Source organism: Dendrobates tinctorius, unplaced genomic scaffold, assembly GCF_039654945.1.
Source record: "Dendrobates tinctorius isolate UK_male_01 unplaced genomic scaffold, ASM3965494v1 ptg000151l, whole genome shotgun sequence".
NCBI classification, from domain to species: Eukaryota; Metazoa; Chordata; class Amphibia; order Anura; family Dendrobatidae; genus Dendrobates; species Dendrobates tinctorius.
Genome location: NW_027361818.1, coordinates 15,711,403 through 15,722,087, shown reverse-complemented (window position 1 = coordinate 15,722,087; position 10,685 = coordinate 15,711,403). Strand labels below are relative to the sequence as shown.

The 10,685-nt window shown below is 42.4% G+C and overlaps 1 pseudogene; it reads right to left on the bottom strand.

Annotated features, from left to right (window-relative positions):
* Positions 1-9,348: 9,348 nt before the first annotated feature.
* Positions 9,349-10,261, bottom strand: LOC141049936 (olfactory receptor 7C1-like; annotated as a pseudogene).
* Positions 10,262-10,685: the final 424 nt, after the last annotated feature.

Here is a 10,685-nt window from a genome sequence, read left to right as displayed (position 1 = left end):
GCGGGCACTGTGCTGGGCTGTGCTGTGCGGGACTGTGCGGGGACTGTGCAGGGACTGTGCCAAGCTGTGCGGGGACTGTGCTGGGCTGTACTGGGCTGTGTGGGACTGTGCGGGGACTGCGGGGACTGTGAGGGGACTGTGCCGGGCTGTGCGGGGACTGTGCTGGGCTGCAATGCCCCCACAGTCTTCCAGGACTTTGCTAATGACATCTTTCGGGAGTTGTTGTCCACATCTGTAGTAGTATATCCAGATGACATACTCAGCTACTCTCCAGATCTTGACACTCACCAAAAAGATGTCTGTAGAGTCTTCAAGCTTTTACACGCCAACTCTCTTTTTGCTAAGTTGGAGAATTGCGTGTTTGAGCAAGAGTTTCTACCTTTCCTAGGGTACATTATTTCAGCCAAGGGTTTGGCATTGGACCCTGCCAAACTGGAGTCGGTGATGAACTGGCAAATCCACATTCCCTTAAAGCAGTGCAGCGCTTTATGGGGTTTAACAACTATTACCTTCAATTCATTCCCCACTTCTCTACCCTAGCAGCTCCCTTGGTAGCCCTCACCAAGAAGGGAGCTAAGGGCCCTGTCACACATAGCGACTCACCAGCGATCCCGACAATGATATCACCTTGTCAGGATCACTGGTGAGACGCTATGTGATCGCTGGTGAGCTGTCAAACAGGCAGCTTCACCAGCGATCAGCACCAGCGACACGCGGGTAACAAGCGACACACGTTGCTTAGTTACCCGCAGTGTATCTTAGTTACTAGTGCGCTGAGGCAGGGAGCTGGTAACCAAGGTACACATCGGGTTTCTAACGGGCGCGCGGCACTTAGAAACCCGATATGTACCTTGGTTACCAGCTCCTGCTCGCTAGTCGCCGGTCTCCCGCCTGTCACACACAGTGACGCGTGCTGGCCAACAGGAGACCTGCGTCCCCAAAAATGTCCAGACGTTTCACCAACTGTCAGCGATACCAGGCAGGGGGGCAGGTCACTGATACCTGTCACACACAGCGATCTCGCTGGTGAGATCGCTGTTGCATCACAAAACTTGTGTGACGGGGCTTTAGTCCAAGGAGTGGTTTGAGAAGGTCTCCAAGGCCTTTGCTTCCTTCAAGTCCCACTTCGCTGGGGCTCCTTTGCTACATAGGCCTGTTGTGGATAAGTCCTTCATCATGGAGGTGGATGCCTCTACCGTGAGTGGTGGAGCAGTAGTTTACCAGAAAGATGCTCACGGTTTTTTTGTGGTCTGTAAAAACTTTGAAGGGTTGCCTCGCTCCCTCTAGGAGGTGTCTCCACTACGAGAAGGCCAACGTCATAGCCAGTAACTCCCTGTCCCCAATGGAATAATTCCTCTCTGCTGGTGTGAAGGTCTTAGAGAAAAAGAAACATCCCCCTAAGACTTTTATCTTTGGGTTCATCTGAAGGCAAGGTCTATGCTGTGAAGATACGAGATGTGTAGCATCTGAAACATCGGATACTGGAAGCCAGTGCTAGCATTTCTTCTGCAGTGTTGCTATCAGTGTGCCAAGAGAGGGAGAAAAGGGTTGCATGGACAATCCAACAGAATGGGCAGCACTTTGAACACATTTTATAAGTGGTCATAAACTTGTAAATAACTTATGAAAAAATAAAGTTAATTTAAAACCAAGCACACCATTGTTTTTATTGTGAAATTCTCAATAGTTCCCCCCTCCAATACACTAATGTGCCACAAACAGGAAGTTGATATCTCCAACCATTCCCATTTTATTTAGGCTTATCCGTATAAATGGTCCACCCTGTACATGGTGTTTCTCAGCTCATTGCCGTTCCCTAATGATGCAGCTCATGGGATGAATTTTGTTGGTGAGGACACGTTTTACCGTGTGTTCATGTTTTAATATGCTCACAATTGTATTAAACCATATGATTAGTAAGACATTATTTCAGACTTTTCTCTCCACTAGGAATTATGCATGGAAAATGTCTAATATATTTATATACAACTAGATGGTGGCCCGATTCTAACGCATGGGGTATTCTAGAATATGGCCAGCGGGAGACCGACGTTCAAAAGATGGTCCAGGACGATCCACCACAATCGGCAATCTCACAGCGGGGGCCTGGTCGCTGCTGCGTGTCACACTGAGGCTAAGTACCCATGATGCAGAAATGCTGCGGAAATTTCAGCAGCATTTCCGCAACTCCCGCCGTGGAAAAAATGCATGGGAATTCGCATGCACTTTCCCGTGGAAAACATGCATTTTTCATTCGATTTTCACGTGCAGAATTCAAGCGCATTTCAAGCGATTTGAAGCATCGCTTGGAATGTGATTGACAAGTTGGTCACACTTGTCAAGCATAGTGTTTGACAATTGTGATCAACTTTTTACTATTTTACTATTGATGCTGCCTATGGAGCATCAATAGTAAAAGATAGAATGTAAAAAAAAATTTAAAAAAAGGTTATTCTCACCCTCCGACGGCCCCTGATCTCCTCTCCACGCTCCCGGCATCTTCCTGTCCCAGTAGTGCTTAGCGTGAAGGACCGGAGATGACGTCACTCTCGCGAGAGCGCACAAAGCATTACTGGGACCGGAAGATGCCGGGCGCGTGGTGAGAGGAGGGAAAGAGTCTGGGGGTCGTCGGAAGGTGAGTATATCACTATTTTTTATTTTAATTCTATTTTTTACAGATTTATGCTACCCAGAGCCTGGAGGAGAATCTCCTCTCCTCCAGATCCTGGGTACCATCTGCACATTGAGCACTGCGCTGGTCATCTCCCGGCTGCGTCACCGCTGACCTCCGTGCAGCAGGAGATGACCAGCAGTAACTGGCAGGAGATCAGAGGCTAGTGCCACAGATCTCCTGACGGTAGCGGTGGCGTGCATCGTTGAATTCCACATCAATTTGCGGCCAGACTGCGCCTGTCGCTGATTGGTCGCAGCCGGCCGGCTGCGACCAATCAGCGACGTGGGATTTCTGTTGTAAACAGACAGAATTAGACGATTATATAGTAGATATGCGATTCAACAACTGAGGGTTATTTATTTTTTATTCTTGAACCATTATAAATTAAATTTTATGATATTTTCTAATATTGTATTCTTTAAAGTTAAGTTTTATTGTTCTTTTATAGAATTGTTATTACTGTTCTCTAGTCAGACTTATGCTCTTTTAGGGATTAACAATATAATTTACAGACTTATTATCACACATAAAGGTGTAGCATTTATTAAAATGATGAAGATATCACAATACAGAAAAAAATTACTTAGAAAAGTGCAATATCTGACAATTACATTTCAATGCTTTTTTTAATTTAACCGTTAAGAGTTACATTTCTGCATTTTCATATTTATTTTGTATGTTGGTCCATAATGGCTGCATCTCTAGATTAGTTTATATTACATGACAATATCTCAGGGAAAGGTTTACTAGGAACACAGCTTATAATTTATATCTTTGACTTGTTAGATGCATAGCAGCAGAATACTGGCTCAGTCCTGGGTAAATAGAGGGGACGTAAAATATATTTTTATTGTAAGGTCATGCTATGTGGTAATATCAGGTTTCTTGTTCCCAAATAAAAAAAACAATCATAGATGGCTGTCACTTGTCACACAGATATATTTTCTTTGTGGTGATCTAGGAGTTGCTATCAGTACACTCATTTGATCCAGCAGTTGGGTGTTTGTAACACACAATTCTGTTCATGCCAGGGGTTGTACATTACAGAGATGACGGGAATGAAGAAACCCCTGATCAGGGCAGTTAATCTCTTAGTGCTTAGATTATCATTAATTCCTGATCAGTACATAGGAGGAAGCACCATTATAATAGTTAATGTCAGTTCCAACTACATAAAACAATGGATGAGCAACAATATAGAAAATGTGGCTTCCGTTAGTATAAGAGCTTATTAGTACTTATTATTCAGTTGGATCTAGTTAAGCTTGACCACTGGGTAGAAACTAATTGAATGGTATATATTAAGACATTTAGGAAAGAAAAATGAAAATTACATCTATACAATGGGAGGAATAGAACTAAGCAACAGCACGTGTGAATAAGACTTGGGCATACTAATAGATTTCATACTGCACAAGAGTCAACAGTGTGATGCAGCAGCAAAAGGCAAATACAGAAGCATAGAGTCTAGATCATGTGAAGTAATTATCCCCACTACTCCTCCTTGGTCAGATCTCATCTGGTATACTGTATCCAGTTCTGGGCACAATATTTTAAAAAATCCATTGAAAAAATAAAGTTCAGAGAAGAGGGACCAGAATGGTGAGTGGTGTGCAAAGTATGTCCTACGAGGAACAGTTAAATGATCAGGGAATGTTTAGCTTGTAAAAAAGAAGGCTAAGAAGACTTAGCAGCTGCTTACAATTATCTGAAAGGATTTCGCAGTGTAGCGGGATCATCATTATTCTTATTTGCACATGGAAACTTGAGAAGCAATGTAATGAAACTGAGAGGAAGAAGATACTATTTAGAAATTAGAAAAAAAAAATTTGCTGACAGTGAGGGTGATCAATCAGTGGAACAGGCTGCCACGAGAGGTGGTGAGTTCTCCTGAAATGGAAGTCTTTAAACAGAGGCTGGACAGAGATAGTTAAGTGACTCCTGCATTGAGCAGGGGGTTGGACACAATAACCCTGGAGGTCCCCTCCAACTCTAACATTCCATTCTATGATATCTTGATGTTTGTAACAATCTATACTTTCAATAAATACCATTCAGTTATGTAGCAATGAACAAAGCTAAAGAAGCCCTCCTCTTCCCATCAGTTTTTATCCTCTTAACATATTGAAATTATCATATAATACAGCACTGTATGCACTCAATTGTTCATTTTTCCTTTCTACCCAGGGAAATCTTTTCCTTTTTTCTGCTTTATGTAGAAACAGGAAGTCTCTTTTCCCTGCAAAAATCCTTCCCCTCTTTATCTCCTAACCCAGCTGCTCCCTCCTGCCAGGGACTTTTGAAGTGACTTAAGATTCAAAAAGGGAAAATTGAACACCTGTTTCTACATAGCTTATATTCTGGTAACCAGCTTAATCTATTCCTGCTCTGATTCCACTCCTGTATATATCCATTCCATTCTATGGCAGCAAGCAGCTAATCCTGAATGCTATATATGTCCTTTCAACTTATGCACGCTTATATTCTGGTATATAGTTTTTTCAACTTACTGTGCTTGTCCCCTTATGTTGTGAGGTCAAGAAACTTTTCAAAAGTCGTTTATGATGCATGTAGGCCAGAACACTGGTTTATCTTACCACTACATTTATTGGGCCCTGCTGCTGCCCTAGTTTAGTTTGATTGATTGTTAACGAGCAAAGCCAAAAAAAAAACAGATCTAAGCATCACACTCCTATATATTCAGACATAGCTTGGGGGAGGAATTTATGCAGGGGGGGCATTTATGTACATTTAATTGAAGTACATTTGCAGCTATAACATGGTAGTTAGACATGGCAGGAGATATTTAAGACATTTATATACATCTTATCCATGTACATTTGAATTGCAAGAAATATATACCATATGCATTTGTATAATTTATGTCCTGGCCACTGAATTCATACACATCCACTGCCCTGGCACTAACTCTTTACACTCCATCCATATCGGCCCCTCAGTTCTTTCCACTCCTATGTATAGCAACCATGCTCTCTTCACATTGCTAAATTGCACAGATCCAGTCAGGCCTATCATTCAACATCAGAGACGCTCTCACAAATCACTTATCCATCTGCTCACTCTTTCTATTCTTCTTCTCCTAGTCACAGGGGACATCTCTCCCAACCCCGGCCCCTCATGTTACAGTAAGTCAAACCCCCCAACTGCTATACGCACACTAATCTTATTAATGTTCCCTGCATGCTTTCTGTCTCTCTTAATTGTGCCCTTTGGAATCCTCGCTCAGTGTGTAAAAAACTCTCCTTCATCCATGACTTCTTCCTTTCGAATTCTCTTAACCTTCTGGCTCTTACTGAAACCTGGATTCAGCAGTCAGACACTACCGCTGCTGCTGCTCTTTCATATGGGGGACTATACTTTTCTCACACCCCAAGATCAGACAATAGAACAGGTGGAGGTGTTGGTTTGCTCCTATTACCAAATTGTACCTTTCAGGTTATCCCTCAAGTGTCCTCACTTGTCTTCCCCTCTTTCGAGGTCCATGCCGTCAGACTCTACACCCCCTTCTCCATGCGAGTGGTGGTGGTGTATCGTCCCCCCGGCCCCTCCCATCAGTTCCTGGAGCATTTTGCCACCTGGCTTCCACATTTTCTCTCCTGTGACATCCCCATCCTCATCATGGGCGATTTCAACATCCCCATTGCTCTTCCCCTCTCCCCATCTGTTACTCACCTTTTATCTCTAACCTCCTCTTTCGGCCTCTTGCAGCATACTAACTCTCCAATGCATAAATATGGAAACTCCTTCGACTTGCTCTTCTCTCGGCTTTGTGCAGTGGATGATTCCGCAAACTCCCCTCTCCCTCTCTCTGACCACAACATTCTTTCATTTTCTAATATGAATTGCCATCCTGCACAGGTCACACCCACTGCCCATACTTATAGAAATATATAGGCCATTAACACCAAGAAACTTATGAAGAACTTGCAGTCATCATTGGCCCATATCTCTTCCATCTCTTGTCCTGATTCTGCACTGAAGTTTTACAATGAAACACTTCAAAGTTCCCTGGATGAAATTTCACCTTCTATATATAGAACAACACGAGACAGATGGCAACAACTCTGGCACGCCCTGCAAAAATGTTTCCTGCAGCGGTGCTCCAGGTGCTCTGAATGTTTGTGGAGAAAATCCTATCTACACGAAGATTTCATCCATTATAAGTTTATGCTTAGAACATACAACACTGCCCTTCACCTCTCCATACAAACCTATTTCAACACCCTCATCAACTCACTGTCCAATAACTCTAAACAGCTCTTTGACACTTTTCATTCTCTACTCAAGCTAAGAGTGCAGGCCCCAACCACGGAGCTTCGAGCTGACGATCTGGCCAATTGCTTCAAAGAAAAAATTGACCATATCCAACTGGAAATTATCTCCCAATCATCTCATACCATGCATTTTGCTTCCTCCCCCACTGCATCTAGCTCACTCTCTGATTTTGAACCAGTCACAGAAGAAGAAGTAAGCAGGCTCCTTGCATCTTCTCGCCCAACCACTTGCACCAGTGACCCAATTCCGTCACATCTCCTCCAGTCCATTTCCCCTGCTGTCACCACTCACATAATTAAAATATTTAACCTCTCTTTCTCTTCTGGTATCTTTCCCTCCTCATTTAAGCATGCCATCATACAGCCAGTACTTAAAAAACCATCCCTCGACCAAAACTGTGCCGCTAACTATAGACCTGTCTCTAATCTTCCCTTCATCTCTAAACTCCTGGAATGTCTGGTCCTCTCCCGTCTTATCCGCTCTCAGATAACTCTCTTCTCGACCCTCTCCAATCCGGTTTCCGCTCTTTATACTCTACTGAAACTGCCCTCACAAAAGTATCTAATGATCTATTAACAGATAAACCAAATGGTCATTACTCCATGCTAATTCTCTTTGATCTCTCTGCAGCATTCGACACGGTGGTTCATCAGCTCTTCCTCACTATGCTCTGCTCCATCGGCATCAAGCACACTGTTCTCTCCTGGTTTTCCTCCTATCTCTCTGACTGCTCCTTTATTGTATCTTTTGCTGGCTCCTCATCCCCACATCTTCCACTTACTGTTGGGGTTCCTCAAGGATCGGTTCTAGGCCCCCTCCTCTTCTCTTTGTACACTGCCCCTATTGGTCAAACAATCAGTAGATTTGGCTTCCAGTACCATCTCTATGCTGATGACACCCAATTATATGATTCTTCTCCTGACATCACACCTGCCTTTTTAGAAAACACCAATGATTGTCTAAGCGCTGTGTCCAACATCATGTCCTCACTATATCTGAAACTGAACCTGTCAAAGACTGAACTCCTTGTGTTTCCTCCCTCCACTAATGCACCTATGCCCAACATTGCCATTTCTGTATGTGGTTCTACTATTACACCCCAGCAACATGACCGCTGTCTTGGGGTCATACTTGACTCCGAGCTTTCATTCGCCCCCCATATTCGATCACTGGCTCGCTCTTGTTATCTGCACTTCAAAAACATTTCTAGAATTCGACCTTTTCTTACTTACGACTCCACAAAAACTCTAACTGTTTCTCTTAGTCATTCTCGTCTGGACTACTGTAACTCTCTTCTAATTGTTCTCCCTCTTACCAAACTCTCCCCCCTCCAATCTGTCTTGAATGCTGCAGCCAGGATCATATTCCTCGCCAATCGTTACACCAATGCCTCTACCTTGTGCCAGTTATTACACTGGCTACCCATCCACTCCAGAATCCAGTACAAACTTATTACCCTCACTCACAAAGCCCTCCATGGCTCAGCACCACCCTACATCTCCTCACTCGTCTTAGTCTACCAGCCTACCCATGCCCTCCGTTCTGCTGATGACCTGAGGTTAGCATCCTCAATAATCAGAACCTCCCACTCCTGTCTCCAAGACTATGCACGTGCTGCGCCAATTCTTTGGAATGCACTTCCCAGGTCAATACGATTAGTCCCCAATCCCGACAATTTTAAGCGTGTCCTAAAAATGCATTTATTAGCCCTCTTTGTCTTTACTGTTACAAACTTAACATTATGGCTGGTCCAAACAATGAAGTCAACTGTACTACCCAGCTTTCAAGTTTACCTTTTTTTTTTCCTCATAGATTGTAAGCTTGTGAGCAGGGCCCTCATTCCTCTTGGTATCTGTTATGATCTATGTGATTATTGTTATGCTGTAATGTCTATCGTCTGTACAAGTCCCCTCTGAAATGTAAAGTGCTGCGGAATATGTCAGCGCTATAGAAATAAAATGTATTATTATTATTTAATAGAACTTAGAAGGATTCAGCTCGTCAGTTTTTAATCATGTGATGTCAGAGATCTAAAAAAAAAAGAATAATTAATTGGATAGGAGGGCAAAATGAAAAATTGTAAGTACTCAATGCCATATAATAGGAAAATTGCAATATTATAAGTGAATAAAAACTTTGATGTGAGGAGGCGTGCTTCTTTAAAAAAGATATATAGAGGAATTATGTAAAAATAGAAAATATGACATGTACTGAAATAAATGTTGTCATTGAATCATCTCATCCATAATTTATTGTGAATATTTTGTCAAGAATATTGAGAAGACAAATCTATAGTTCCTCCTTTTCCCCATCTGGAAATACAGTAATCAGCTAAGATAGTCTCATAAATATGTGTGCTGCATTTAAGTATATCCTTATCATTTTCTAAACATTTGATGAAGAGTTCTTCTGATCTCCTGATTCCTCAGACTGTAAATGATGGGATTCATCATTGGAGACACCAAAATGTACAGCAGAGATAAGAACTTGTTCGTGCTCAAAGATGTGTCATTGGATAATGAAATGTTAACCATGAAGAGAGTTCCATAGTAGATGCATACAGTGGTGAGATGGGAGCCACATGTGGAGAAGGCTTTTGACAAGCCACTGGTGGATGAACGGATCATTATGACGAAGAAAATAGCTGATAATAATTAAAGCAAAAGGGAAGACACCAGCAATGATGTCTATTACAAAGTCAATCAAAATTAAGAGGTAAGTGTCAGAGGTAGTCAATTCAAGAAGTAACCCAAAGTCACAGTAGAAGTGGTCTATTGTGTTGTTACCACAAAACTCCAGCTGCCAAATCAAAATCATCTCAAAGGAAAGGACAAAATTAACAAACCAGGAGCCAAGAATCATCTTGAAGCAAACATGAGGTTGCATTATAGAATTGTAGCGCATCGGGCGGCAAATGGCCAAGTACCGATCATAAGACATTACAGTGATCAGATTAATCGGGCTAAAACCAAATATGAAAACCATATGGAGATGGAAGATGCAGCTCCCCACAGGCACCTCCTTCATGTCATATAGAATTACATTTAGCATCATGGGCACAATGGTCGTAGTGGAAATGATATCGGCTACAGCTAGATGCTTGAGAAAGTAGAACATTGGGGTATTGAGGTTGTGATTGGTGGACACCAACACTATAATAAGGAGGTTTCCAGCGAGTATCATCAGGTAACAGAAGAGGAAAAGGATGAAGAGCAGAAATTTGTATTTATATAGACCTTTAAATCCAAGGATCAGGAACTCTGTGACTTCAGTCTGGTTGACGTCGCACATTTTCAGTGAAAACACTGAAAACAAGAGAAACTGATTGAAGTCTCTTTCTTGCAAGAAAGTGAATTATGTAAATGATAAAAGCATTAAAAGATCACAATAATCTATATGTAGAAAAAATGCCTCACAAACAGATTATCGATGCTGATAAGCCCCACGTGCAGATGACCCTCGGAGTATTGGGCCATAAGACTACGGCAGTCCGCAACTCGAATTTTTGAAAGTCAGTTACCAAGTGGCTGTTTGACCGTGTGACACTTGGGTGATCTGTGACTAAACTCATGAGTGAATTGTTGCCACTCTAGGGTCTCTATACTGCAGAACATTATAGAAGTAATATCTAAAAAATAAAAAAAAAATTCTTATCCTCACCTCTACTGTCCCTTCTTTCCTCATTGTCACCCGTCCAGTCCTTGTCGCATTTTCT